This window comes from Panthera onca, chromosome E3 (genome assembly GCF_046562875.1).
Source record: "Panthera onca isolate mPanOnc1 chromosome E3, mPanOnc1 haplotype 2, whole genome shotgun sequence".
NCBI lineage: Eukaryota > Metazoa > Chordata > Mammalia > Carnivora > Felidae > Panthera > Panthera onca.
Window position 1 is genome coordinate 5,986,194 of NC_138354.1, and position 26,622 is coordinate 6,012,815.

Here is a 26,622-nt window from a genome sequence, read left to right on the forward strand (position 1 = left end):
AAGGGAAACGAGCCGCTGGATGTCCCAGAGACCAGGGTCCACCAGTGAGGACAGCCAGCGCAAAGGGCCTGGGGTCACGCATGCCTCGTGTGTTCCAGCAGCAAGGAGACCAGTCGCAGATGGGGCTTAGGCAAAGAGGACAGAGGTTGGAAGTGGGGTCCTGCCCGCCCTTGTAAGAACTTCCCTCTGTGAGGTGAGCCTTCAGAGGGTTTGGACAGAAAAGGGAGGGGAAGAGGCAGGGCCCCACCTGGTGCTTTCCCTCTGGCTGCCTGCTGAGATTCGATTGCAGGGACAGAGGTGGACTCGGGAAATGCAAATGCAGCCGAGGAGGACGGCTGGGAACTGGGTGGGAGCAGAGCAGGGTGGATTCTGGATACCTTTGGAAGGACAGATTAGGCAGGGGGTGTGAACAAGGAAAGGAAGTCAGGCAGGTCTCCAGGGATGGGGCCTGAGTGTGGAGTGGCTGGAACGGCTGTTAACCTAGGCGGAGACGTCCTTCAGCAGGGCTCGGGGTGGTGCAGGGAGGTGCTGGGAATTCAGTTTGGGGCTGGAAAATTTCAGACACCCAAGTGAAAATGTCAAAAAGGCGATTGTGCGTGTGGGTCTGCAGGTGTCAGAGGGATGCGTTCGGGGGTCATTGAGGGAGTGCAGCGGAGGGAGAGGTCCAAAGCCCAAGTCCTGGGGCCTGGTTAGGACTTAGGGAGTGATAGAGAAACCTGCCTGCAGGGTAGGAAGACAGTCCAGGAAGCCAGGGGGAGAGATTCTCCCAGGGGCTTGGACTGAGCTCACAGAGCTCCAGCGGCGTCTGGAGGGGCCGAGGTTTGAGTTTTCGAGAGGAAGGGAGCCCAGGAAGGTCGTGCCGCACAGCCGAGCAGGCAGATGGGCCACTGGAGCAGGGGGTGGGGTGGGGAGAGCTTTCTCGGCTGCAGCAATGCCGGCACCTCCCTGCGTCTACACCGCGGGAGTAGAAAGAAAGGGCGCATTCCTGATGCAAGTCGTGCCTTCGCCGCTCACATCCCCGGGGGCTTTTACCAAATTCAGAAGGAATCCAGGCGGCCCACAAGCTACCAACGGCCACCCCCAGACAGATGTCACCACTTTCCCGCCCGTGACTCCTTCAGGCTGATGCAGGGCCTGGCAACCCGTTCCTGCCCCCTCCCTCCCCCTCCCTGGCTGAATAAGTTAGGCACTATTCTAAGTTCAAACTAAATAAAGCAGTTTAGAGTGACTAATTCTTTGTGAAATGTATGCTCCCCAACGTCTTTGCTGCTACCAATGCCGGGCACCATTTATCACCCTGATTTCAGCTGTGTGGATTCTGGAAGGAGCTCCCAGGCTGAGGTGGCCTCGTTTCCAGCAGCAGGGCAACCGCACCTGAGTCCCCCACCCCTTCGTCTTCCTCCCCACCGGGGGCAGGGCTGCAGGAGCGACTCTGGGGTCTGCAGTGAATAGGGGCGGGTTTGTAAGAGATGCCATCTCCCATGTGGCCATTCGCAAGGCCGCCTCAGGACTTCACAGTTGGAGAGGATGGAAGGAAGGTGCTGGGCTAGGCTGGGCCAGAGACCGTTTCTTAGAGAAGATGTGACACAAGCAGGACCCCGAGGGCCAGGGGCTTCGGAAAGGTGACCGGAAGCTCTGGGGGCACCTGCTGAAGGGCTTGGAGTGAGCAAACACGTGGAGGAGGGTCTAGAAGAACATGAGTGGAGCATGCAGGAGAGGGAAGGCCCTTCCTCCCCCAGGCCCCATCCTTGCCTGTTCAAACCTGCCCCTGATCCTCAGGCAGAGCCCTCTCTCCCCGCTCTGGACTCCCAGCCCCTCAACCTTCCCTGACCCCAGCCCAGTGGGGTCATCTGTGTCCAGACTGGCCTTCCCCTAGACTGGACACTCCTTGCTGTGTTGAAGTCTAGGAGGAGGGGCATCCGAGAGAGAGAGAGGGAGCAGCCAGTGCAAAGGCCCTGAGGTCCAGCATGCCTCCATGTGCGCAAACAGCAAGGAGACCAGTAGCCAGAGAAGTAGCATCCCAGGTCTGATCCATAGGCTGGCGCAGGGTGGGAGCCTTCAGGATGACAGGTGAATGAATGGAGGGAGGGGAGGATAGAGAGATACGCGCGTGTCTGGTGGACAGCCTCCATCCGGGTTTTACCGCAGTTATGTTATGCTCTGGTCCTGAAACGTGCCTGTTTCGGTGTGCCATGAACGTGGGGGTGGTTGTGGAGTCCCGTCTTCGTCTTGCTGGGACCATGCAAAGCCGTCGGGAGCTGGATATCAGGACCCCGATGATGAACCCAGGCTGGTGGCACCTGTCTGCCTGGAACACAGGCACCCCTCCTGCCCATTGTGGGAGCCTCACTCTTCTGTGTAAGATGGGGGGCTGGCTGAGGTGTCTGGAGTGGAGACAGGAAGAGAGGCCTCGGACAACCTAGCTCTTGTAAACAGCGCTGTGGGCTGCAGTGGGTTTCCTTCTAGATGCAACTGGGGATGGCAGGAACCTCCCTGGAGACCCCAGAAAATTCTGAGTCACCTTAGGGAAGGCACTAGAAGCAGGGACAGGGGCCTGGGAGCCCTGAAATCCTCGGCATCTGGCTCCGAGTTGGAGCAAAAAGCCGAGCGTGGACCCTCCTCCATCCTGTCGGAGGAGTGAGGGCTGCAGGTGTGGACCCTGGAGGCTTCCACTCAACTGATGTTTGGTGCTGCTTTTTTTTTCCTCCAGAAGGAGTCAAGTCCAGGGGCCAACTCAGAGGGGAGGCCTTGACTCCTGAGGGATCATCTTAGTAAACAAACATGTATGTACTAGATACACCCCACGGGTCTGTTTGTTACTTCTCATAACCTTGGAAGCAGCAACCCATTTCCATCTTAAAAGTGGGAAAGAGGCCCAGAGAGGTTGTGTGACTAGCCAAAGGTCACAGAGCACATGAGTGACTGAGTTGGGATCCAAACCAAGATTTATCTGGCTCCCAGGGGACTCTACCGACCCACTGCTTGATATCAGTCTGAATCCTGGTCTCAAGGAATGGAGGTTTTGAGGTTGGAGAAAGCATTCGATTTTCACCTTGAAGGAATGATTCTCCCATCCCCAGAGTTCAAAGGGGCCTCGGTTATTCTTTCTACTGTCAGATTTCCCAGAAAATCAAAGGCACTAAATTTATTGTGTTTAACACGACTTCTCAAGCATCCCAATAATGGCTCTGATTTATAGCCAACGCGTTGTTTTAACCACATTACAAATGATAAAAATCAGTCCTGCAAATACACCTCAAGAGAAACCGTATTAAAGGAAGAAAAGAAGTGGTGAGATTAGATGTTGCATTAAAAGATAGAGTGATGGATTAAGGCCCAAAGTATAAATTTAGTGAGACTCGCCAGAAAAAGTTGGAGGGGCAGTAAATCCAAAGTGACAATCTCTGTGCGGTGTACCAATATTTGTCACTTTTATTATAGTTTGTTCAGAAGTTGTAGATGGGTCATTATTATTTTTTTTTTTTAAAAAAGCACAACAAAGTTCAATAAAGCTTAGAAATGAAAGCTGCTTTTGCTTCAGATACAACCTAAAACCTCAAATCCAACCCACTGTGTCTGATCACAGAGTATTACATAATGGAAGTTTCTTCCTGTGATGTCCAGAAACCATTCCAAACCCAGAAAATGTGGGGAAGGCTCTTGGAGGATCCCAGGTCATACCCGGAAGGCAGGGAAAGACAGTGCCCACATCTAGAAAGTGGCAGAACCCCACCCCCACCCACGCCCTCATTAACGGCAATAACAATGACAATATCAGAGGGTCTGACGTTTCTCCCTGTCACTCACTCAAGGGGCTTCTGAGAGCCATCTCTTTGTCCTTTCTGGTCCAAGCTGACCCATCCATCAACCAAAGTGGGTATGATCAGTCCTTGTAGCACCAGGTGGCTTTGTAGGCACCTCTGTTCTAGCCTCTCCCTCTGCCTGTTGTGTCTCCTTTCACCTACTTCGCTTCTTTCCCTACCTCCTCCTTTTTAGAAACCCCCACTGTCTCGGGGCACCTGGGTGGTTCGGTGGGATAAGTGTCTGACTCTTGGTTTCGGCTCAGGTCATGATCGCGTGGGTGGTGGGTTCAAGCCCCACGTTGGGCTCTGTGCTCATGGTGTAGAGCCTGATTGGGCTTCTCTCTCTCTGCCCCTCCCCACTTGCGCTGTCTCTGTCTCTCTCAAAATAACATAAATAAACTTTAAAAAAAAGAAACCTCACTGTCTCAATGAGGTCTACTCTGAGCACTGTCTTTTAAATGCTCTGTTTATTGAGGTGTGATCTGCAGGCAGTGAGAGGCATAGAGCTTAAGTGTGTAATTCAATGAGTTTTGACAAATACATCCAGGTAAACACCACCCAAGCCTAGATATGGAACAATGACCATCATCCTTCTTTAAAACTTCAAATTGTTTCCCCTTCTCCATCCCCGCTGCTTGATATTTTTCTTTTCCCATGATACTCATCACCTTCTAATTCACTTACTGATTTTTATGTGTATTTATTTACTTATCCATTCTATTTTTTACCCATTTACAGTATTACTGCGTATGGTCTTTTTCACCAAAATAATGTAAGCACCACAAGGGCGGTAATGGTTCTCTCTCTTGTTCACAGATCCCAAGAGCCTAGAATAGGGCCTGGGACATAGTAGGTGCTCAGTAAATATATTTGGAATGAATGAGTGAATCCCCACTTCATAGATGAGGACAGTGAGTAAATTGCTGAAGAGAACACCATGAGTTGGTAAAGGAGTAAGAAAGTGAACTCAGGTGGTCTGGCTCCAGGGTACCATGGGTGGTCAGTGTCTCATGATGCCTCTCAAGGATGAGAAGATCCACCAGGTTAGGCTCACCCAATAGTCCACCCAATAGGCCCAATAGTCCTGCCTTTCCCAAGGCTTCCAGTCACCATCTTGCTTCAGCCTGCACTCATGAGTCTCCTGTTCTTTGTGACCAGCTCATCAGGCAAAACAGAACATCCACTGATGGTAGAGACTGGCCTGTGTGCACTCGTGCTCTGGACTGTGAGCTCATCAACTGTGGGGGCCATGTTTGGGTCACACTGAGGTCCATGTGCCCACATAGTGACCTCCCAAGGTATAGACCAAAAATGCCTGTTGAAAATAGGTGGATAGATAAATGGATGGGTAGATGGATGGATAGATGGATGGGTGGATGGATGGACAATTGAATAAGTAATGACATAAATACATAACTGTACTTCCCAGAAAATCTTCTGGAATCACAGAGTATATCACCAAGGATGGAGACATATTAAGACAGTGAAGGTTAGGTGGAGACAGACTTGAAAAGCAGCTGGCATTTGTTTTGGGGAGATCTGCTGCCCAGATACCAAGGCCCTCATTCCACCCAAAGGCTGATTTGCTTGGATGGAGTGAAGTGAAAATACAGAAGCAATTGGATAGGACAAATGCACACTACAGTGTGGACAACCTCCAGACCTCATGGCTTTCCCACTCAATTTAAAGATGGGTTTATAATCTGGAGGAATCTCAAGCATGATTAGGAAAAGGATTATTTGGGGATAAGAGACAACCTCCTAGTCCCAGCCCCAATGCCTTACTCATACATGTCATGTAGGTAGCTTCCCACTCTGCCTTCTATTTTAGGGGAACTCTGATCACCTCCAAATCCTTCCCCCGAGCCCTGTCCTCCCAGTAGACTCAGAGGAAACTGTTTCCCCTAAGGGTGTAACTTTGAGTATGTTTCTGTTCCCCAAAATTCAAGCTTCTGTCAGTTCTGTCGAAAGAGGTTCTTTGTTGTCATATTTTTAAAGAACTCTAGAATTGCTCTACCAAAGTTTCCTCCAAAGAGCCCGAGACCCAGACCTGCTTATCAAATGTTATTAGGACCTAGCAGAATCCTGTGGACATGGGAGGGGAGAGGAGACAGACTTGGAGATCTAGCCAAAAAGCCATTCCTTCTCTTTCTTTCCTTCCCCTATAGATTGGCACATGGCCAGTGTGAGGACAGTCACGTGGGGGTTCCCCCATGGACCATACCCCAAGCATTCACACTTTTGTATGGTTTTCTCCCACTCTGGGCTTGGCCATGTGACCTGCTATTGCCAACGGGATGTAAGGGAGCTTGACACAAGCAGAGTCCTGAAAGGGCACATGCAGATTAGGGCTTGTGATCTTGGAAGATTCCCTCTTAAAACTCTAACACCCTGCTGGGGAGACCATGCTGGGGTGAGAGATGTGCTCAGCCAACCCTCAGCTGTTCCAGCCATCCCAGCCGAAGTGCCAGGCATATGGGTGAAGCCATCTGGAGATTCTCAACCCCAACTGAGCCCCCAAGTGACCACAGCTACACAAGGAACACCAGATGAGACCAGCAGAAGAAACTTCCAGCTGAGCCCAGTCCAGTTAACAGAATAAATACATGGTTGTCATTTTAAGCCATCAGCTTGTAGAGTGGTTTGTTATACAGTGTGGTGGGCTAAAATATGTCCATAAGTTTTTTGTTACTCCCCCCCCCCCACCACCAAAAAGAGCCTAATTCTCCTCTGCTTGTGTGTGGACTGGACTTGGTGACTCACTTCTAATGAATAGCATTAGGAAGTTCTTGTGTGTGACTTCCAAAACTAGGTGATTAAAGGCATTGCTGCTTCCTTCCCCGCCTCCTTCTCCCCCTCTGTCTCTCAGACAACTGACTTTGAGGAAAGCTAGCCACCATGTCATGAAGACACTCAAGCAGCTCTAGGGAGTGATCCACACGTGAGGAACTGAGGCCTCCTGCCAATGGCCATGTTGAGTGCGCCATCTTGGAAGCAGATCCTCCAGTCCCAGTTGAGCTTTCAGAAGACGGCAGACCCCACCAACATCTTGACTGCAACCCACAAGAGACCCTGAACCAAAACCATTCATCTAAGCCACTCCCGGATTCCCGACTCTTGGAAATCGAGTGAGATAATAAATGTTCGTTATGTTGAGCTGGTAAGTTTTGGGGTGATTTGTTATGCAGCAGTAGATAATTAACACACCCAGCAAGAGATAACTGAAATAGCTGGTGTGCTCTGGTACCATGCCAGAGGTTGTCAACGTTCTAGACTGTGACATGGCATATGGCCTCTCCTCCAAGCTTCCTGAGTGTTGCTTGTCCTGGCTACTCCCCTGGAACCCCCAAACCTTCTCTTGATTTCCCAGTTATAAGGGGGTCATCTCTGGCCTGGCAGGGGTCCTACAGAACCCTGGAGCCTGCTCTGGCTTATGGCCATGTCTATCCACAAACACCAAAGCCCAATTCATGGTGATGTCAACTATTTTGATGCCCCCTCACTCACTCATTCTAGGGGTTAGCAGAGAGTTGTCATGGCTGTCTTCATCATGGCTGTCTTCACAAGGGAGACCTGTGGTGTCTCCCTCCCTATCCTGCCTCTCAGAGGGAACAGCCGACAGGGTGGTTTGGGGGAGGATGTTTTCCCAGGACGTCTCCCTAAGGAACAGGGTCTCCTGTGCAAGAACCAGAAGGCTGTTTGATTCCCACCTCTTCTGGAGCCCCTCACCCTGCCTAATACAAGCAAAAAACATCTTGCAGACAAATGCATGTACATCTCTCTGCTTTCCATCCCTCCCTTTGATGGATTTTCCTATCAGTAGAGGGATGCCATCAGAGCATCACAGAATGAAGCTCTTATGTAAATCTGCCCCTTAGGACTCCCCCTCCTATAATCAGGCATTTTCATACATTGCTGGTAGGAGTACAAAATGGTACAACCCTCCCATGGAGGGAAATCTGATCATAGCTAACAAAACTTCATGCATTTTCCCCCAATCCAGCAATCCCAGTTTCTGGAATCGACCCTGAAGATACACTTCCAATGATACTACACAGATATACTGGTAAGTGATGACAACATTATCCATAATAAACACTCATACATCTGAGAGTGGCTGAAAAGCCTGTGGTACATTCGCATAATGGATACTATGCACTTGTTGAAAAAAATGAAGATCTCTATATCTTGATATGGAGTGGTTTCCAGGATACACTGCTAAGTGGAAAAAGCAGAGTATAAAAAGTATTTACTGTGTGGTTGTTGTTTGTATAAAAAAGAAAGGAAATATATATATATATATATCCTTATATATTAAGTTATATATATATATATCGGCTAATTTAATATATATATATAAATCAGCTCTATATATTGACTAATATCGGCTAATTTTTGCAAACAGAAACATCAGACAGTAACCTCAAAATTAATGAAATTGGCTACCCCAAGGGGGCTACTTCTCTGACTATACCTTTTTTATACAGTTTTCACTTTGGTATCCAAAATGAACTCAACAAGGTTGGAGGGAAATGCCCCCAAATGATTAAGAACATAAAAACAACAACAACAACAACTACAACAACAACAACAACAAACCAACAAAAAAATGAACCATACTATATATGAAACTGATGACATAACCATATAGAGAACTTTTTACAAAAAATAGTTAATCCAGGAGCACCTGGGTGACTCAGTTGGTCAAGCATCCGACCCTTGATTTTGGTTCGGGTCATGATCTCACGGTTCTTGGGATCGAGACTTGCATTGAGCTCTGCACTGAGTGTGGAGACTGCTTGAGATTCTCTCTCTCTCTCTCTCTCTCTCTCTCTCTCTCTCTCTCTCTCTCTCCCCCTCTCTCTCCCTCTGCTTCTCTCCCCCACTCATGTTCTCTCTCTCTCTCTCTCTCAAAATTAAAAAAATTTAAAAAAATAAATAAAAATAGTTGACCCAAAGTTAAAATAATTTTTTTAATGTTTATTTATTTTTGAGAGAGGGAGAGAGAGAGACAGGGCATGAGTAGATGAGGGACAGAGAGAGAGGAAGACCCAGAACCCGAAGCAGGCTCCAGGCTCTGAGCTGTCAGCACAGAGCCCAACGTGGGGCTTGAACCCACAAACCTCGTGATCATGACCTGAGCCAAAGTCAGATGCTTAACCGACTGAGCCACCCAGGCGCCCCTCATCCAAAGTTTTTTTTAAATCCCCTCAAGCTTTCTTAGTTGGCAAGTCTCAGCCACAATAGGCGTTCAATAAATGCTTTCTGAAGTGAGTGAGTGGATGGGTGGATGGATAGGTCAAGGACAAAGGCAGGGAGCTGGGTGTTTTATTTTCCCCTTAGCCCAGATGTCTCTGGGCCGGTCACAATTTATGTAATGTAAGGTCTTCGTATTGCAAAAATGAGCCGCAGGCTGTTTCCATGGCCCTCTATGACATCTCATGCTCCCCAACACGATTCTGAAATCCCACTCTTGCTGGCTTCCTCCCGTTCCTGGTCCTGCCCACCCCCCACTTCCTTACCAATCTCCCAGGGGAGATGCTTCTTCATAAAACAATTGCTATTTCATTTGTTTGCTGGGACTGCCATAACCAAGAACCACAACTTAGGCAGCTTAACAGAAACGTATTGTCTCTAGGTCCTGGAGGCCTGGGGGGTCCAAGATCAAGGTGTTGGCAAGGTTGGCCCCTTCTTTGGGATCTCCTTGGTTTGTAGATGGCTGTCTTCTTCCTGTCTCACATTGTCCTCCCTCTGTATGCATCTCTGTGTCCAAATTTCCCCTTTTATAAGGATGCCGGTCGTATTGGATTAGAGCCCACCCTGATGATGTCATCTTAACTTGATCATCTGCAAACAGCCTATTTCCAAATAAGGTCACAATCACAGGTACTGGAGGTTAGGACTTAAATACCTTCTGGAAGGATACAATTTAACTCATAACACTTGCAGATGACCTTGACCTGGACAAAGGCATTGCTGGTAACCAGCAGGACTACTATACGGGTTAATTATTAATACATATAAAACATCAACAACAGTGGGGGGGGGACATAGCAAGTACATGACTGTTTATGACGATGACAATGATGATGATTACATACTGAGACATGGCCTCCACTCTCACTCATACTCTAAGGGCTCACCAATGAGCAGATGACACCCCAGTGAGCCACCTGCCAGTCATTTTCTGTCCTACCCTCAATGACTGGCCGCTTGACAGGTTCACCGGGCCCATGGCCCAAAGTGACAGGTCTGGTTCTGTGTGTTCAGGCTCAGAGGAAGCCCAAACCACTTATAGAAAAATGTGAATCCGAGAAGGAAAACTAATACCGGAGGGACCAGGGCTATCTCACATTCCCAATGCCAGTAGCCTTGACACTCTGTTGTAGATGTGATCAGAAAAGTTTCAGCTCTCCAGAGTCTCCCCTAATGTTCATAACTGTACACAGGATTTAGCGTCAAGAAGATGCCCAAAGAGCAGGCGGGTTTGTGCTGCGTTGGCAGACATCAGGGTCCTAAGGATCAGAAAGGCCGGCACTGCCCACCGGCCCACGCGGCCGGGAGGTCTGCCTAGGACAGCCTAGGAGGAGGGCTGGGGAGGAGAGGCCCCTTTCTGGCCCCCGTATCACACAGACTTGCGGCCACCTTTGCAGGGAACTCAGGCTGGTGTCTGTCCGGCTCTGCCCCAGGGTGTTGCCCTGGCTCCACAGTTCCCTCAGGGTTGGAGAGCCTAGACGGCCCCTCCTCTTTCCCCTCATCAAATACTAAGCAATTATGTCAAAAGGATGCTGAAACAGGAGGCCGCCCTGGCAGGGCTGGGAGGTGGGGGGTGGGGGGGTGGGGGTGGGAGGCGGGGCCGCAGCTCTTGGCTTAGTTCAAGGCACAGGGTCCCATGTGCTGCCAGATGACAGAATGCATTTGTGCATGAAAAGAGAAGCCTCAGAACAAAAGACAGAGAACAACACATGCCCCGCTCTTGGCCTTGGTGATGCTTGACATTTCTGGGAAATGAATTTAGCGCAAAAACCAACAATTCAAAACCTTGTGCCAAGTAGCTGATGCGAATAGAACCAGTGGGGGAAGGAATAACGTGAAGATGAAGCAGGTCCCAAAATAGCTGTCGTTTGCTGCTGCGTCCACACGGGCAGAGGGAGGCAGGCTGTCAAGGGAGCTGTGTATGAAAGCAGGAAAAGAGGTGGGAGTGAGGGCCCGGCTATTGAGGGAAAGAGTGTACGTGTATGGGTGGTGGGGCTTGGCGGGGGGGGGGGGGGGGGGGGGGCGGATATTCTGCTTTATTCAGATTCTCGGTCTATAAACTCCCATCAAACCGTCCAAACCCAAATTCCAATTCCCCCGAGGGTCTGGCCGCTTACCGAGCCGTGGCCGTCGTGTCCCAAGGCCCTTCCTACTCAACATGTCCCAGAAGGACTTATTCTCTCATTGCCCGCCCCCAACACACCCCAAACTCGCTCCTCCCCACCGCCCCCCATCTCAGGGCGAAGGGGGGTTGTCTTCCCCTCGCCTTCCCCCATCCAAACTGCCTCTGTATCTTCCATGTAGAGACGGCCTTGGGCCGTGTGAATGGGTACAGGCTTGAGAGCCAGACTGCCAGCGTTCTGAGTTCAAATCCCACTCTCCCACTTGCTAGCTACGTGACCTTGAGCAAATTTGTTTCAGGGTCCCCTTCCGTAAAATGGTAATGACAACAGTACCTGTTTTCTACGGCAGGTAGGAGATCTCAATGACTTAGAACTTGTAACAGGACAGAGCTGTCTACATTAAATACTCAAGAATGTTGACTCTTATTATCTCTGTCATTAGTATATCCTTGCTCTCAGATATGCCCCATTTCCCTGTCCCCACCGTCCCTTCCTGAAATCTTCTCTGCCCTCTCAATCTTCTTCCAACCTCCCCCTGCCACTGGGGCATCCAGGGTGATGGTCAGCCAGGAGGGCTGGCTCCTGGGCAGGGCCAACGCTATTCCTCATCTCAGAGGTTGAAGGGACAGCCCTGTCCCTCCCCTTAAGACCACTCCCGTCCTTCCTGGCCCCTAGATACTCTTACCTTGGAGGCTGTAGTGTGTTGAATAGCATGTTCTCCAAAATTCACATCCATGCAGAACCTCAGATCTTGTGATCTTATTTGAAAATAGGGTCTTTGCAGATGTCATTGAGCTCATTTGAGGTCATGCTAGATTAGGGTGGGTCCTGAATCCGATGGCTGGTGTCCTTATAAGAAGAGGACACGACACAGAAAAAAGTACACACAGAGAAGGCGGCCGTGCAAAGACACAGACAGAGACCAATCAGAGTGAAGCAGCCAACACACACATGCCAAGGATGGAGGGAAACCACCAGAAGCTGGAAGAGGCAAGGGGGGAGACCCCCTAGAGACTGTTGGGAGCGTGGCCCTCCCAACACCTTGATTTTGGAACACCGACCTCCGGAAGTGTGGGAAAATACATTTCTATTGTTTTACGCCATCTGGTTTGTGGTAACTGGTTACGGTGGCCTCAGGAAACAGCACCTACGTGTCCCCGTGCTCCTCATTCAGTACCCCTGACAAGCAGCCACCTGGGAGTCAACCTGCGTCCCTGCTGACCAGCAGCCAGGATGTGACATTTTGTAGGTGTATTTTATTTTATTTATTTTATTTTATTTTATTTTATTTTATTTTATTTTATTTTATTTTATTTTATAGAAAGAGAGAACTAGCACGAGGGAGAGGGGCAGAGGCGGGGGGAGAGAGAGAATCTCAAGCAGGCTCCATGCTTAGCATGGAGCCCAACACCGGCTCAATCCCACGACCCTGGGATCGTGACCTGAGCTGAAGTCGGACACTCAACTGACTGAGCACCCAGGCGCCTCTATTTTTTTTTTTTTTTGACGTTTTGTAGATGTTTAATTAAATTGGTATTGATTCGGATTTTGCAATTTCTTTTCCATATTGCACAGCCAGCGATAGCTTTTCCCTGTTTCAAATGTTTTCTTAGTCTTTGAAAAGCCTCAGCACAAAGGCCCTGTGCTTACATGACCTGGCAGGTGGAGCACCCCCACCCTGATGCCTCCTTTCTGGACTTGGAGATGCCCCCGGGGACAATGCGAACCCTGCCCAGCCGCCACTCGCTGCCTGCCCTTGGTCAGAGAAAGCGGGCCCACTCCTGCACGGCCAGGGACCGGCCTCAACACCTCTCCCGTCGGGGCTATGGAGGGGGCAGGCGTCCACTCTCTCCCCACTCCCTGGGGCTCCTCCAGTTGGACCCCTACAGAGCCAGGCAGAGGTTTGGCCAAGGGGCAGTGGGCGCCGATGGGCGGAGACCCTCCCTAACATTCCTGGCCTCCTCCAAGCCTCTGAACTGTCTTAGAGATCGAGACTTTACGAGAGAAAAGGTCAATGCCTGACCTTGGGGAGAGCCCCCCTTTGCCCTGCCCCTCCTTCGTGGATTGCACCCCTGCCCTTTGCTTCCCGTGGCTCCCTCTCTGCCGGTCTCCCGTGTGCCTGTCCCCCACCTGGAAGGCGCCTTCCGCCTTTTGTGCCACCCAACGCTGACTGTGTCCACGAGATTCTCGGGAGGCCTCGAGCCACATCCCGCCCTGAGCCTCGGTCTCTTCCTGTGATGAAGCAGGAGCACAGAGTGCGGGTGAGCATGAGAGAGGGTGCCTGTCTCTCGCGTCACTGGGCGGCCAGGTGATGCCTCAGGACAGAGTGTGACACACGTGCAGCCAAGTTGAAGGCAGTAAGTACCACCCAGGGAAGAGACCAGTGCACGACGGAGACCATGGAGAACACACACACACACACACACACACACACACACACACCCCGAGCTCAGGTGGTCAGGTGGGGCGGGGTTTACTCTCAGCGAGGTTGGAGAGGACAGATGCACAAGCGCCAGCCCCTTGCCGTGCCTCAGTCCCCCATGGGCTGCCCGCACCCCACTTCCTGCTGCAGTGGAAGGGCCCCAACCCATCCCGTGTAGGGTCTGAAATACAGACAGCCGCGGGCACGCCCGAGGGCCACTGACCCGCACGCTCGAGCAGAACGAAGGAACACACACTGGGTCTGAAATACGTAAAGGTCCCCCCATGCGAGGCAATCATCCCTTCCCAGCCTGCGCGGGCTCCCTACCTCCTGAGAAAGAAGGGTTCCAGGCCAGGGTCCATCCCTATGTGACCAAGCAGGGACCAAATGGCTGCCTTTCCCAACACAGCTCGTTAAGTGGCACCCGTTATTTTACCTCCAGGCTTTCTCCCCTTTCCCTCCGGAGGCCATACCTCCACTCACCGTTATTTCACAGGCTGTGAATCCCTGACCCGCCCCATCCACCCATACTCTAAGGGGGTGGGGTATCCTGCAGAGCAGATCACAGCTCCCACCCATCTCGGGACACTTAACCCTCTCGTGTTTGCAGGGTACCCACCTACAATGTGGAGCCCCACGCCACATTCGTGGGCCGTGGACCTCCTCTTCGAACAGCGGCTGCCCCTCCCCTCACACCCTGTGCCATTTTACGGGATCGTTACCTTGTGGAAATGGAGACAAGTGGCAGCTACATCCCCGGTCTCTATGGCTCCGTCCATATCATGAAGCTCCAAGATCTTAATGTCCCCGTGGTGCAACTTTTAACTTCTTCTTAACTAAGAATTAGCTCAGAGGTAATTGCTTAAATCGCACCGATGAAAATCAATATGGGGTAAATTAAACGAAAAGCAAAATTTATCCTGAACGTGTTCCTTGTCGCCTTTGAATAATGCGATGACAAAGCAACTATTTTACCTCCCAGGCTTGAAGTCTTTGTTCTTGGACATCTCGAACGGAGATGTAATTATAGGGCCCATTTATCAAAAAGATTAAGGAAATCGGGGAATGGGAATTGGTTTGCAACAGTTGTGCGGAAATTAGATCAACGTGACTCTCGGGTCTGCGTTTTTCATGCCGTGTCCGGAAAGTTTCTCCAATTGCACCATTTTCTGGCTTCCCTCCCGGCCCCACAAATCAACAATCACACACAAGGTTGATCCAGAAGGAGTGTCGGAGCCGAGCGCAGGAGGCCAAAGAAAGGCCCTGCGTCCCGTCCTAACATGGAAGCCTGGGCCTCTCCACACTGGCGGGAGAAAGACTTGTTTTTCTCAACCCTCGTTGCCAAGGATACGGCATCCAATCCTCCGGATCTGAATGAAAGAGCCTGGTTTCCGGGGTTTTTTGTGCATTTCATAATTTAGAATGCGTTTGGCTTTCATTTGCAACCCGGCCTGCCAGCCCATCTCCCCACAGCTCCGCAAAGCTAACCCGTAATGAACATGAATAAATCAAACCTTCTCCGCTCCAGCTGCCTCCTCGGGAGGAATTTGGGGTGTTGGGAGGATCAGAGGATTCTCCTGGTTGGGGGTTCTTGAGACCCACCCTGGGAGCGGCACCCAGGGAACTTGTACAAAATGCACACTATTGATCTCTGCTCACAGGGAGAGGCCCGGGTGGGTTTTGCAGAAGTTCCCTGATTGTTGTGGCACACACTTTGCTCAAGAACCTGGAGTCCACGCCCTCCCTTCTGGTGAGGCCACTGAGGCCCCAGGAGGGGAAGAAAGGTCTCCAGGAACAGCCCCGAAGGTCATTAGCAGCAGCCCCGGCAGTGCCACGGAGATGGGAGCAGAGGCCCCTCTCCTGGCTCTGCTACTTGCCACCCGTGTGACCTTGGGCAAGTTACTGGATGACTCTGTGGTCAACTTCCTTGGCTATAAAATGGGGAGAGTAACATACTGTCCTCTTGCTGGGTTACAGGCGATAATACACATATACGCCGGCATGTAGTGTCCAGTGTTAACTTTTACCATGTGTGTTTGTTGGTTCTGCATCATAATGAAGAAAGTGGGGCCTTGGAGATGCCTCCCTGCCTCAGCTGGCCATTCCAGATGTTTCCAGGGACGGTCATTTCCTGGTCCAACCCTGGCCTGGCCTGCCCTCTGGGGAGCACTGAGCCATGCCAGGTACCCTAAGGGCCCTGGGCACTCAGGCCTCCCCACCTCCTGGTTTCTGGGCACATCTCCAGGCTCCTTCTTTGGCTGTGTCATCTTTGCACCCAGAGCCCCGCTCTATACCTCTCTGAAAACTCTGGGAAATTGTTCCCCATCTCGAAGCTGTATTCGTTTCCTGTAGCTTCTGTAACAAAGTGTCGCAAACTGGGGGGCGAGCGGGCTTATAAAAGCGGAACTGCATCCTCTCACAGGTCTAGAGACTAGAAGTCCAAAGTCAAGGTACCAGCAGGGTTGGTTCCTTCTGGCAGCTCTGAGGGAGAATACATTCCAGGCCTCTGGCTTCCGGAGGTTGCTGGCAATCCTTGGTATTCCTTGAAGGAGCATCACTTCAGGTCCTGGCTCTTTTCCGCCACATGCCTGTGTCTTCTCTTGTTTCTTATAAGGACACTTGTCATTGCATTTAGGGCTCACTCTGTTAATCCAGGATGCTCTCATCTCGAGATCCTTCACTTAGTTACATCTGCAAAGATCCCTTTTCTAAAGAAGGTCATATTCCCAGGTTATGGCGGGGGGGGGGGCGGTTAAAACTTAGGTATATCTTTTGGGGGCCACAATTCACTCCACAATTTCTGCATTTCCTTGATTCTAAGATTCTGTTTCCTCCCATATTTTAATGTTCCTGAAATCTGCATGTATCTCACGACCAATGATCATCTCTGATGCAGTATTTTGCCCCCTGCCCCAAGCTGTTATTAAATCAGTGGTGGTTGTATCTTCTTATCTACAATGACTTGATGAGGAGAAGGTAGGTAGTTCAAGGCTCTGGTCAAAGGAACCCACGGGGCTTCCAGGCTGGTGACTCTTCTTACTGGAGGCTAGCCCTGTCCCCTCTCCCTCTGCCACCTGCTAGCAAACATAGGGCACCCAGGTTGAGTCTCAGAGGGCTCCGGACCAGACCTCTCCTTTGGCGAGGCCAGCCTAGCTTTCTCACCACCACTGGAGGGCTGTGGTTCTGTGACCTACACCCCGCAACTGCAGCTCTCCAGGCCCAGAGAGGAGAGGATCAGCCTCTCCTTTGTTCATATCCAACCTTTCTCACCCCCCGGGGCTCATTCCTGATCCTTTGAATGTCAGCTATAAATGTTACCTCTTCAAAGAGGACCACTCCGACCCAGGCAGTGCCCCTTCCCTCGCCCCTTTTCATCCCACCCAGCATACACACACAGCTAATCCCTCTTGATCATGACAGTGGTAATCATTTTGTTACTTTTTTGCTTTATTTTGATCAGTCTTCCCCCCTAGACTCTAGCTCCATGATGGCAGTGCCCAAAACCCACTCATTCACTCCAATTTTCACATTTCCAACTGGCCACCCAAACCACCTGGCAAGCGAGTGAAGGAACAAATGAACACGTGAATGAAGAATGAATGAATGAGTGGGTGAATGACTTCAATCCACAAAACACCCCCAGGAGAGATTTTTACTGCCCAGGACACTGAGCTCAGCGAGTTATGTCTGATGCAGGGAACACACAGGCAATAAGTGAGGCTCCAAAGTCCTTTATTAGCAACAGACAAGTGTCATTAGATACAGTTTGCTGTCAAGTCAGAGCTGGCCCCTGGTGCACAGAGGGTCCCCATCAGGAGCAGCTCAGGCTGGGCGCCCTGGCACTCAGCCCTGCTCCTCAGGGTCCAGCCTGGGGATCCTACAAAGGGAGGGGTAAGACCCCCAGCGTGAGAGTCTCCTCGCAGACCTCCCCCTGCAGGGAGGTGGACTGACCCAGGACCCCCAGTGCTGTGCTCTGGGACATGCTGCTCCCAGCTGGTGACTGAGGACTCCAGGCCTCCCCAACAGCCTTGCCAAGATCCTACGATGCTCCACCCCACAGCCCCTCCCTCATTCTTGCCTTCCCTCAGTGTTCACCCTACATCGTGGGCTTAGGGGACCCCAGTTTTTCCCACAAGTGTTTCTCCTAATAAAATTTTAACACGGGTCTTAGCACCCAATCTCGGGGGTGCAGAGGGAGTCCTATCTGCTTGTGAGGGGACCTGTAGGGATGAAACTCCAAAACAGTCACTGTCCTGGGCAGTGGGGGCAAAGAAGGGGGTCCCCAGCTGGAGCCCCATGAGGCTGCCAATGTGCTGGCAATTGGGCTGGGGGCACTGAAAGGGAGAAGCTTGAACTCGAGCAGTTTCGACTGCAGGCATTCCAACTCAAACCGGTAGAAGCGAAAAATGAAAGGCTCACATATTAACCGAAAATCCAGGGAGGTCTCCCTCCCGACCAGGAGGGTGCAGGGTTCCGGCCTGCGGGGCGACTTCCCCCGCGCGCGGTTGTCCAAACGCCAACTCCCGGCTCAGCCAGTCTACGGGAAAGCCCACATGGAACCCTGTTTCTGATTGGCTCAGCTTGGGTCACATGCCCAACGTTGACCAATCACTTTGGCCAGGGAAATCAAGTGTTCTGATTGGCTAGGCCTGGACACGTGTCCAGGGCCTTGGCCCAGGGAGAAAAGCGCTGTTCAGTGTGGGAACGTGAGGAACGTTTACAGCTACTGTAAGAGGGGAGCTGAAGGGTGACCGTCAAGGGCAGTGTGTGCCCCACCTCGGGAAGCTGGCCAGAGAGGAGCCCCGGGGCCCACGGGGGCATCCTTTACTCAAAGTCCGGGCTCACCCAGGAACAGGACCAGAGACATTCCCGTACATCCCAGAACTTTCCGGGGCCTCATCGGTCTTATCTCCAAGGTCAGTGGGAAAACTGAAAGTGACGAGGATTGGCGTGGGGCAGACTGCTGCGGAGACAGGCTTGGTCTTGAGGAAACGGGACAGGTGTGTGAGGTCAGCTTTAAGAAGGAAAGGAAAGAGGCTGAGCCCAGGGTCTGGGCAGCAAGGGGAGGGAGGGGGTGGCCAGGAGTTTGAGCCAAGAACTCCCAGAGTGCATGCTTTGTGCACAAATGTCCACCGAGAAGATCCTGTGAAGCAAGTAAATAAATAAACAAGGAACAGAGGTCTGGCCAGCCAGGTTAATCTTGATAAATGGGTCTGTACCCTCAGTCCCTTTTCCCCTCGGAATCCACAACCACCTTTGATGCCTTTCACAGCTGGGCCCAGATATTTCCTGGTTTGGGACAATAGGGCATTTGGATTTTTTTAATGGCAGAATCTGGAAGCTAATTAGGCCATTACTCTTCAAAGATTTAATTTGCTTTGATGGGCCCATCTATAATCATATTTCCAAACAGCTTCTATTTAATTACTGCACAAAATGAATGAGGTCCTTGAGCAATTTGTGTCTGATAAACTCACCTCCTGTTTTAGTTCCAGAGACAAAGACAAGACGGGGGGGGGAACAGATGGAGGGGGTGGGGGTAGGGGCTGACACCTCATGTGGCCATTGTCTCCCCTCCTCGCGCCCGCCCCCGCCCCACCAGGAGAAGTGTTGTAGGGATCTTGTCTCAGAGCACTGATACCACAGCAGGAAGGACGCCGGTGGGAGAGGTGAGGCCCCACTTCCCTCTGGAAGGGGATCATCAGAGGTCCGGGGATAGAAGTCCCAAGAGGGCAGGGATTTTATCTAGCTTCTTTATATATATAAAGTTCATTTATTTATTTTGAGAGAGACAGTGTGTGTGTGCATGTGTGCATGAGGGGGCGGGGCAGAGAAAGAGGGAGAGAGAATCTCCAGCAGGCTCCGCACCGTCAGCACAGAGCCCAACTCCGTACTCGGTCTCACAAACCGTGAGATCATAATCTGAGCTGAAGTCAGGAGTTGGACGCTCAACCAACTGAGCCACCCAGGCGCCCCATCGTCTGGCTTCTTTACTGCCACAGCCCAGTGCCTGAACAGGGCTGGACAGCAAGAGGTGCTCGTAACTTAGCTCACCGCTAAGTGGGTGCATTGGGTGGACTTGACTGAAGTCTGTGTTCTTACTCCCTAAGGGGTGGGACAAAGGTGTTCACTGCTGTGCTGATCACCTGATCAGCTAAGGAGTCTGTCATGTAGCCACCAGGGCACCCGTTGTCAAACCACCCAGCCTTCATTCTCCCTTTTTCCGGGGATGGCACCCTCAGTTGGTTATGAGGGACCTCCTTTCTCCCTATCCTCTGTCTTGGTAGGTATTATAAGTCGAGTGGTCTCCCCCTCCCTAAATTGGTATGTTGAAGTCCTAACACCCAGTACTTGAGCATGTGACCTTATTTGGGAATAGAGTCATTGCAGATGTCATCAGTTAGGGTGAGGTCATACTGGAGTAGCTGGGCCCTTAATCCAAAAAGGCTGGTGTCCCTGTAAAAGGGGGAAAATCAGACAGAGACACACAAACTCAGAGAGACCACCACATAAAGACTAGAGTGATATTACCACAAGGCAGGAAACCACCAGAAGCTGGGAGGGAGGCCGGGAATGGGCCTCCCCCAGTGCTTGCAGAGGGAAGATGGTCCTGCCGATGCCTTGTATATCAGCCTCCAGAACTATGATACAGTACATTTATGGTGTGTAGGTCACTCAGTTTGTGGTATTCAAAACATTTTTTTCTAAGTTTATTTAGAGAGAGAGAGAGAGAGTGAGTGGGCAGGAGAGGGGCAGAGAGAGAGAATCTCAAGCAGGTCCCACGCTGTCAGCACAGAGCCCGATGCAGGGCTTGGACTCACAGACCACGAGATCATGACCTGAGCTGAGACCGGGAGTCTGATGCTTAACCAACTGAGCCACCCAGGCTCCCCTGTGGTATTTTTTTTTAAGTAAGCTCTACATCCAATGAGACTCGTGCTCTCAACCCTGAGATCAAGAGGCACATGTTCTAATGACTGAGACAGCCAGGTGCCCCAGTTTGTCATATTTTTAATGGCAGCCATCATGGACTAATACTGTGGGAGCATCAGTCACAACACCCCTACTTGCTCTGGCCCTGATGCTGATGTGATGCCACGTCCCTGAAATTCGAATCCCATAGTTATGGTGAGGCCTGCCATATTCTACCCACCAGCTGATTTTCCTGGGGGAACCCCCCTCCGGCTTCCCTTTCAACTCTCAGCTGCCTCAAGCCCCCTAATAGTGAGTGAGGCTTACGGTATTCGGAACGTTTTTCTGTTGCTGGCAATCAGATGTTCCTGACTGATGCCAGAGCTACAGAGCTGCAAGGCAGATCCCCAGGCAGGGAGGGAACATCGGGGTTGCTCAGCATGGAATCACCCGCTCCTTCCTGCCCCAACCACGCACATCGTTCAGCTAATCTGTATCATGTGTTTGGTTCAGGGATGCTGCCGTGAATAAGGCAGCAGGAAGAGAGATGATTAAATAAGCAATTATAGTTCATCTGGGTGGGTGTTCTGACAGGGCTCTCTGGGTGCACAGATGAGGGGCACGTAACTCGGGGTGGGTAGGGTGGCTGGTTGCTAATGAGGAGGGAGCAGTGATGCCAGGGGAAGGAGAGAATGGAGCTAGGGTGACCAGCTGTCCTGGTTTGCTGGGACTGTCCCAGTTTAGCATTGAAAGCCCTGAGACCTGGGAAGCCCCATGATATTAGGAAACCTGGAGTATTGATTCCCCCCAAGATGGGGCACCCAGGGGATTGTGAGTGGCTGGAGCAGAGAATGTAGGACAAAGGACAGAAATTGAGAAGGGACAGGATCGTCAGGAGGCTTGCTGTCCACGGAGGAAGGTACGGATCTTAGCAAAAAGAAAGGGATAATCTAGGGACGCCTTATGCCAGAGCAGGACGTGCCAAGATCTGTGACTTTTCCAAGGGGCTCCTCTGGCTGCTGTGTGAAGAATGGAGTGTGGGGGTTTATGGGGACAGACAGACCACCCTTGCACAGGTGCGCTGCGGGCAGGGCCCCGGGTGGCCATGGAGGTGATTCAGGCAGTGATTCTAAGCCTTTTTGGGGAGAGTGGTGGCAACAGACCCACTGTGAGACCCTGATGAGAGTCCTGGATGCTCTTCCCCACGGGATGCACGTGGCTATATGCACTCACGTGCTCTTTCTCTCACACACACACACACACACACACACACACACACACACACCGTTGCAAATGGTTTTGGGGATTTTACAGATGCCTAAGACCCACCATGGAGCCAAGATTCTGAACCCTCCATTAGAGCTCTGGGTGGTCACATACTGTGTTGGCATTTGCCATTTCTTTGACAATCCTGTGTCACATCTCTCCTTCCAGTACCTGCCTCCCACCCTGAGGGCCAAAGACACTGGACAACCCCCCCCCCCCCCACTCTCCTCCCCCGCTCAGCAGGAGCAGAGGAAGACCACTAGGCTCATCCATCTGGCTCCTGGTTCTCATCAGCCCCAGGCTATGGGACAGTGCCTTATCTCGGGCTTCTGTCGTGACGGGCCCTCTCCCAGGCTGTCACGGTGGTCTTTGCTTCCTTGGGCCTGCTGGTATAACAAGTAGGTGGTGGGCCCAGGGTTCGAACTTGGGTAGGTCTGACTCCCAGCACATTGCACTTCTGAATATCTCAGTGCCTGCAACGTATGTGTGTGCACTGTGTATAAGATCAAGAGAGGGGAGGGGCATGCCCAGCACTCTCCTTTTTATTTGAAGAGGATGTTACAGATGAAGGAACGGCCTGCACATGGCTGAAATACAAATGGGTAAGCAATTTTGTTCCACTCCAGACTCCACGGACGAAATCGTGCCTGATGCATTATGACGGATTCTTGGGGGCAACGCAGCAGAAGTGCTCTGTCTTCTCCAAGGGGAAGTCCCAGTCTTTGACTTTACCATCCAGCATCCCGGCCCCCAGGAAAGAAAGCGCATACCAGGCATACACGTGATGATGCTGTCTCCAGGAAGCAGGAACCACTAGGAAAACAAATAATAAATAACACGATTCAAGAAGGGAGAGCATTTCCCTGCCTTCTCTTTAACCCATGGGGACAGTGATACTGATGGGGTTTTAAGGTCTCTGGGAAGGAGACACATGTTTGGAGCTCCTGGGGAGGTAGGTATTGATGGGATGTTGGTATAGGCTACAGGCGCCCATTGCTTGTCACTGGGGGGGTCTGAAAATGAATGTGAACTATAAATTCCACCAGTAGAAACTTCCTAAGGTAGGACTTTAAAGCACTTGGAATTTTCGCAGCCAGCAGCCAGAGGTCTGGCCTTGGTCGACAAAGGGCTCAGTGTGGAGCAGACGGGCCCTGTCTGTGCTGTAACATTGCTACCACCTCTGGTTCAGACCCACACACCGAGATGAGACACGGCTATTCTGGCCCCGTCCCTTAGCCTTTAAGCCACGCCACTGGCCACCATCAAGTGCCCGAGACTTTCCAGGGACCCTCTGGCTCGCGCTTCGCTGACCTAAGCAATGCTGTTGGCTCAGACCCTGGCCCGGCTGCCCCGCTCTCGTTCTTGCCGCCTACAGTTCATGAATTGGGAAACAAAGGCATCGATTCAGCCCACGTGGTCACCGAGGACACAGTGTTTTGGGGCATAGTTGGAGGAGAAACAACTTCAGCCACAGGTCACGGTGGAGGGAGACCCCAGCCAAGGCGGGTACCGCCTGTCCAGCCTGGAACGATCCCAGGAAAGAAACTGACTGTGCTGGAGCCACTGGCTCGGGGGGCTCTGCCAGGCTGTCCCGGGCAAGGGTCTGACCTCACCAGACCTCTTACTCCCTGCTGTTCACGTCACCCACCTCCCTGGGCTGTTGTGGGGGGTTAAAAGATAGATTCTTTGGGGGCACCTGAGGCTGCTGACAGCTTGGAGCCTGGAGCCTGCTTCAGATTCTGTGTCTCCCTCTCTCTGTGCCCCTCTTCCACTTATGCTCTGTCTCTGTCTCTCAAAAATGAATAAACGTTAAAAAAATTAAAAAAAAAAAAGATATATTCTTTAACTCAGGTCACCATAACAGAATACCACAGACTTGAGAGGCTTGAAGAACAGAGATCTATTGGGTCACAGCCTGGAGGCCGGAAGTCCAAGATCAAGGTGTCAAGAGGATTGGTTCCTGCTGAGGCCTCTCTCAGTGGCTTATAGACAAACGTCTTCTCCCTTTGTCCTCATATGGTCTCTGTGTGTCTGTGTCCTGATCTCATCTTACAAGGACACCAACCAGAATGGATTAGAGCCCACCTTAATGACTCTGTTTTAACTTAATCACCTCTTTAAAGACCCTGTCTGTGGGGCACCTGGGTGGCTCAGTAGACTCAGCTTCTGACTTCCGCTCGGGTCATGATCTCACGGTTTGTGGGTTTGAGCCCCACATCAGGTTTTATGCGACAGTACGGAGCCTGCTTGGGATTTTCTCTCTCCCTCTCTCTCTCTCTCTCTCTGCCCCTCTGCCACTTGTGTGCACGTCCTCTCTCTCTCTCTCAAAATAAATAAATTTAAAAAAATAAATAAAGACCCTGTCTTCAAATACAGTCACATTCTGAGGTCCTGGGGGGTCAGGGCCTTGACATACAAATTTGGGGGGGGGGGTGCATAATTCAGTCCATATCAAATGAAATGCTACATAGAGACTGCCGGACACGTTGAAGGTGTTTGGTAAGCAGGAGGAGGCATGATTCCCATCTTTAGGGCAGCTGAGAAGGCAGACAGAGACAGAGTATAGGAAACACTGCAGAGTTCTGGCATCTTTCCTCAGTCTGCCCCTCTGTCCACCAGGAAGCCGTCCTGGGCTTCATAGTTAATTCTTCAGAGAGGAGGTAGTTCAGTGTGTGGCCTTGTGCGAACCTGGATCTCCCTAGAGCTTCTGATGATGGACTCATGGGGCCTCGCGTCAGGAATCCGAGGCCTGCTCCCCTACGGCCAGTGCCGATCGTGGGATGTCAGTGGAACCTCCGGCCCGTGACGGGGTCATGGTGTCACGACCTGCCTCTGTGCTCCTTCCCGTGTTTGAGTCCACTGGGTCATGGGGCAGGGAGGCAACCCAATTTCTGCCCCTCTGACTTTCTTTTTCCTGACCTGAACCTTTGGCAAGATTTCCTCCCCGCATGCCCCCAGAGCACCTCAGGATTGTTTAGCCAGGAATGACCTGGCCCCAAAAGCAGCGGGCAGGCTCTCGGCTCCATTCAGGGCCCAGCAGCCCAAGAGAAGGGTCAGAAGAGGGAGGTTTCCTTACAAAGCAAGATTTCATAGCATCTCCTGGCCGTCTCTCTGGTGGCCTCCCCTTCTCCCCACAGATTTAAAAATCTGGCCAAGCCCAAGACAGGCTTTTCTAAGCTGGTTGTGTCAAAAGGGGGGTCCTCTTGGTCTGCACTGGCCCATCTTCCCACCACACATGGATGTCCTTTCTTCCCTGAAACTTTGACACATCATATCCATTGGAAGATAGTTTCCAAAACCGTCAGCAAATTGGTGATAATCTTCTGCACCAAAAATACAACTAAGGCTCTTGTTTTGTTTTTTTACATTTAAAAGTTGGATTACAGTAGACTTGCCCCCTGGAGGCCTGTGTGTATGGAAACAATTGTTTCGAGTCCAGACGGTTTGACTTGATGCATTTTACAGGGGTGCCGTAGCCAGTGTCTGTTCATTATGCACAGAGCTGAGTTCTTGCCCCGACTAAACCACACTTTGAGTAACGGAATTTCTGCTTTTTCCTGGCCTGCCTGGTGGATCTCAAAAGCTATAAGCGGCATTTGGGGTGAAGCTTCAGGACCCGGATTGCACAGAATGGAGCAAAGGCCACCCTCCTCCTCCAAATCTCTCCTTCCCCAAATCATGAGATTTCTCCAGAGGAGCATTCATGTCATGTTGCCTACCCATCAAAGCTCCTTTCTTCTTTCCCTTGGAAATCTGATGAGATCAAAGTGTCAGCTTTCACCAGCAACAGCCTGAAGGAAGTGAGAAGGCAGATGGGCCTCGCCCACCTCCGCGGCCTGAGCCATGCTGCCAACGCCTTTTGAAGGAAATGCTAGACTTTTCCCCCATGCACCTGGCTCCCCTGCAGATTCATAAATGGCAGTGCCTACAGGAAGTGGATGGGCTCCTCAAAGAATTCAAAATAGAGCTACCATATGATGCAGTAATTCCACTTCTGGGTATTTACCCAAAACACTTGAAAGCAGGGTCTCAAAGAGAAATTTTTTACACCCGTATGCATAGCAACATCATTCACAAGAGCCAAAAGGTGGGAGCCACCCACACGTCCATCACCAGATGAGTGGATAAACAGAATGTGGTCCATCCGCGCAATGGAATAGTATTCAGCCTTAAAAAGGAAGGCGATGCGGTCACGTGCCACAACATGGGTGAACCTTGAGGACGTTGTGCTGTGAAATAAGCCAGTTACAGAAAGGCAGATTCTGCATGATTCCACTTACATGAGGTCCCTGGAGGAGTCAAATGTAGACGGAAAGTAGAAGCCAGTAGTTTATGCTCTGCCTCCCACTGTCATTGGCCACAGGGCTGTTCTCTTGGTGCTCAGCACATGCGGATCTGTCCCACCCAAGTGTGAACCAAGAGCAAGCCCACGCAGAGCTGGAGGTACTCAGGCCCAGCTGCCTCCCACGTGACATGCACTGTGTGGCATGAGGTTTCAAGGGGTCCCCACTACACTGGCTCCCACCTCGGTTATGTGTGCAGTGAAGGTTCTGATGTTGCGTGTGTGGGACGGCAGGATGGGTGGGGGAACCTGTGAAGGTGGCAGTCCCCCAGTCGTGGCTAAGTGGGAAAGGGAGATCGGTAGGAGTAAGTAGGAGAGCGTGGGCCTGGAAACCAGCAAGCCTGGGTTCACATCCAGCATCCACATCCACGAGATGCATCAGGACATGGCTTCGAGCCTTATCTAAAAATAAAAAATCCTACCAGATGGGGAGTATGGTGGGAAGCCCTGTGAGATTTCACAGGGGTCTGGGGAGTGTGGGTTACCCTGGTGACTCAC

At 51.3% G+C, this 26,622-nt stretch overlaps 1 long non-coding RNA gene and 1 other non-coding gene across 2 annotated transcripts; one reads left to right on the forward strand and one right to left on the reverse strand.

The window, feature by feature from the left end:
- Positions 1-8,897: 8,897 nt before the first annotated feature.
- TRNAQ-UUG (transfer RNA glutamine (anticodon UUG)) lies at positions 8,898-8,982 on the reverse strand. Its single transcript has one exon. It is a non-coding gene; the product is annotated as a tRNA-Gln (tRNA).
- Positions 8,983-18,274: 9,292 nt separating this feature from the next.
- On the forward strand, positions 18,275-22,786 carry LOC132689594 (uncharacterized). Its single transcript, XR_009615066.3, has 3 exons — positions 18,275-18,520; positions 21,951-22,180; positions 22,335-22,786. It is a non-coding gene; the product is annotated as an uncharacterized LOC132689594 (long non-coding RNA).
- The last annotated feature ends 3,836 nt before the right edge of the window (positions 22,787-26,622 follow it).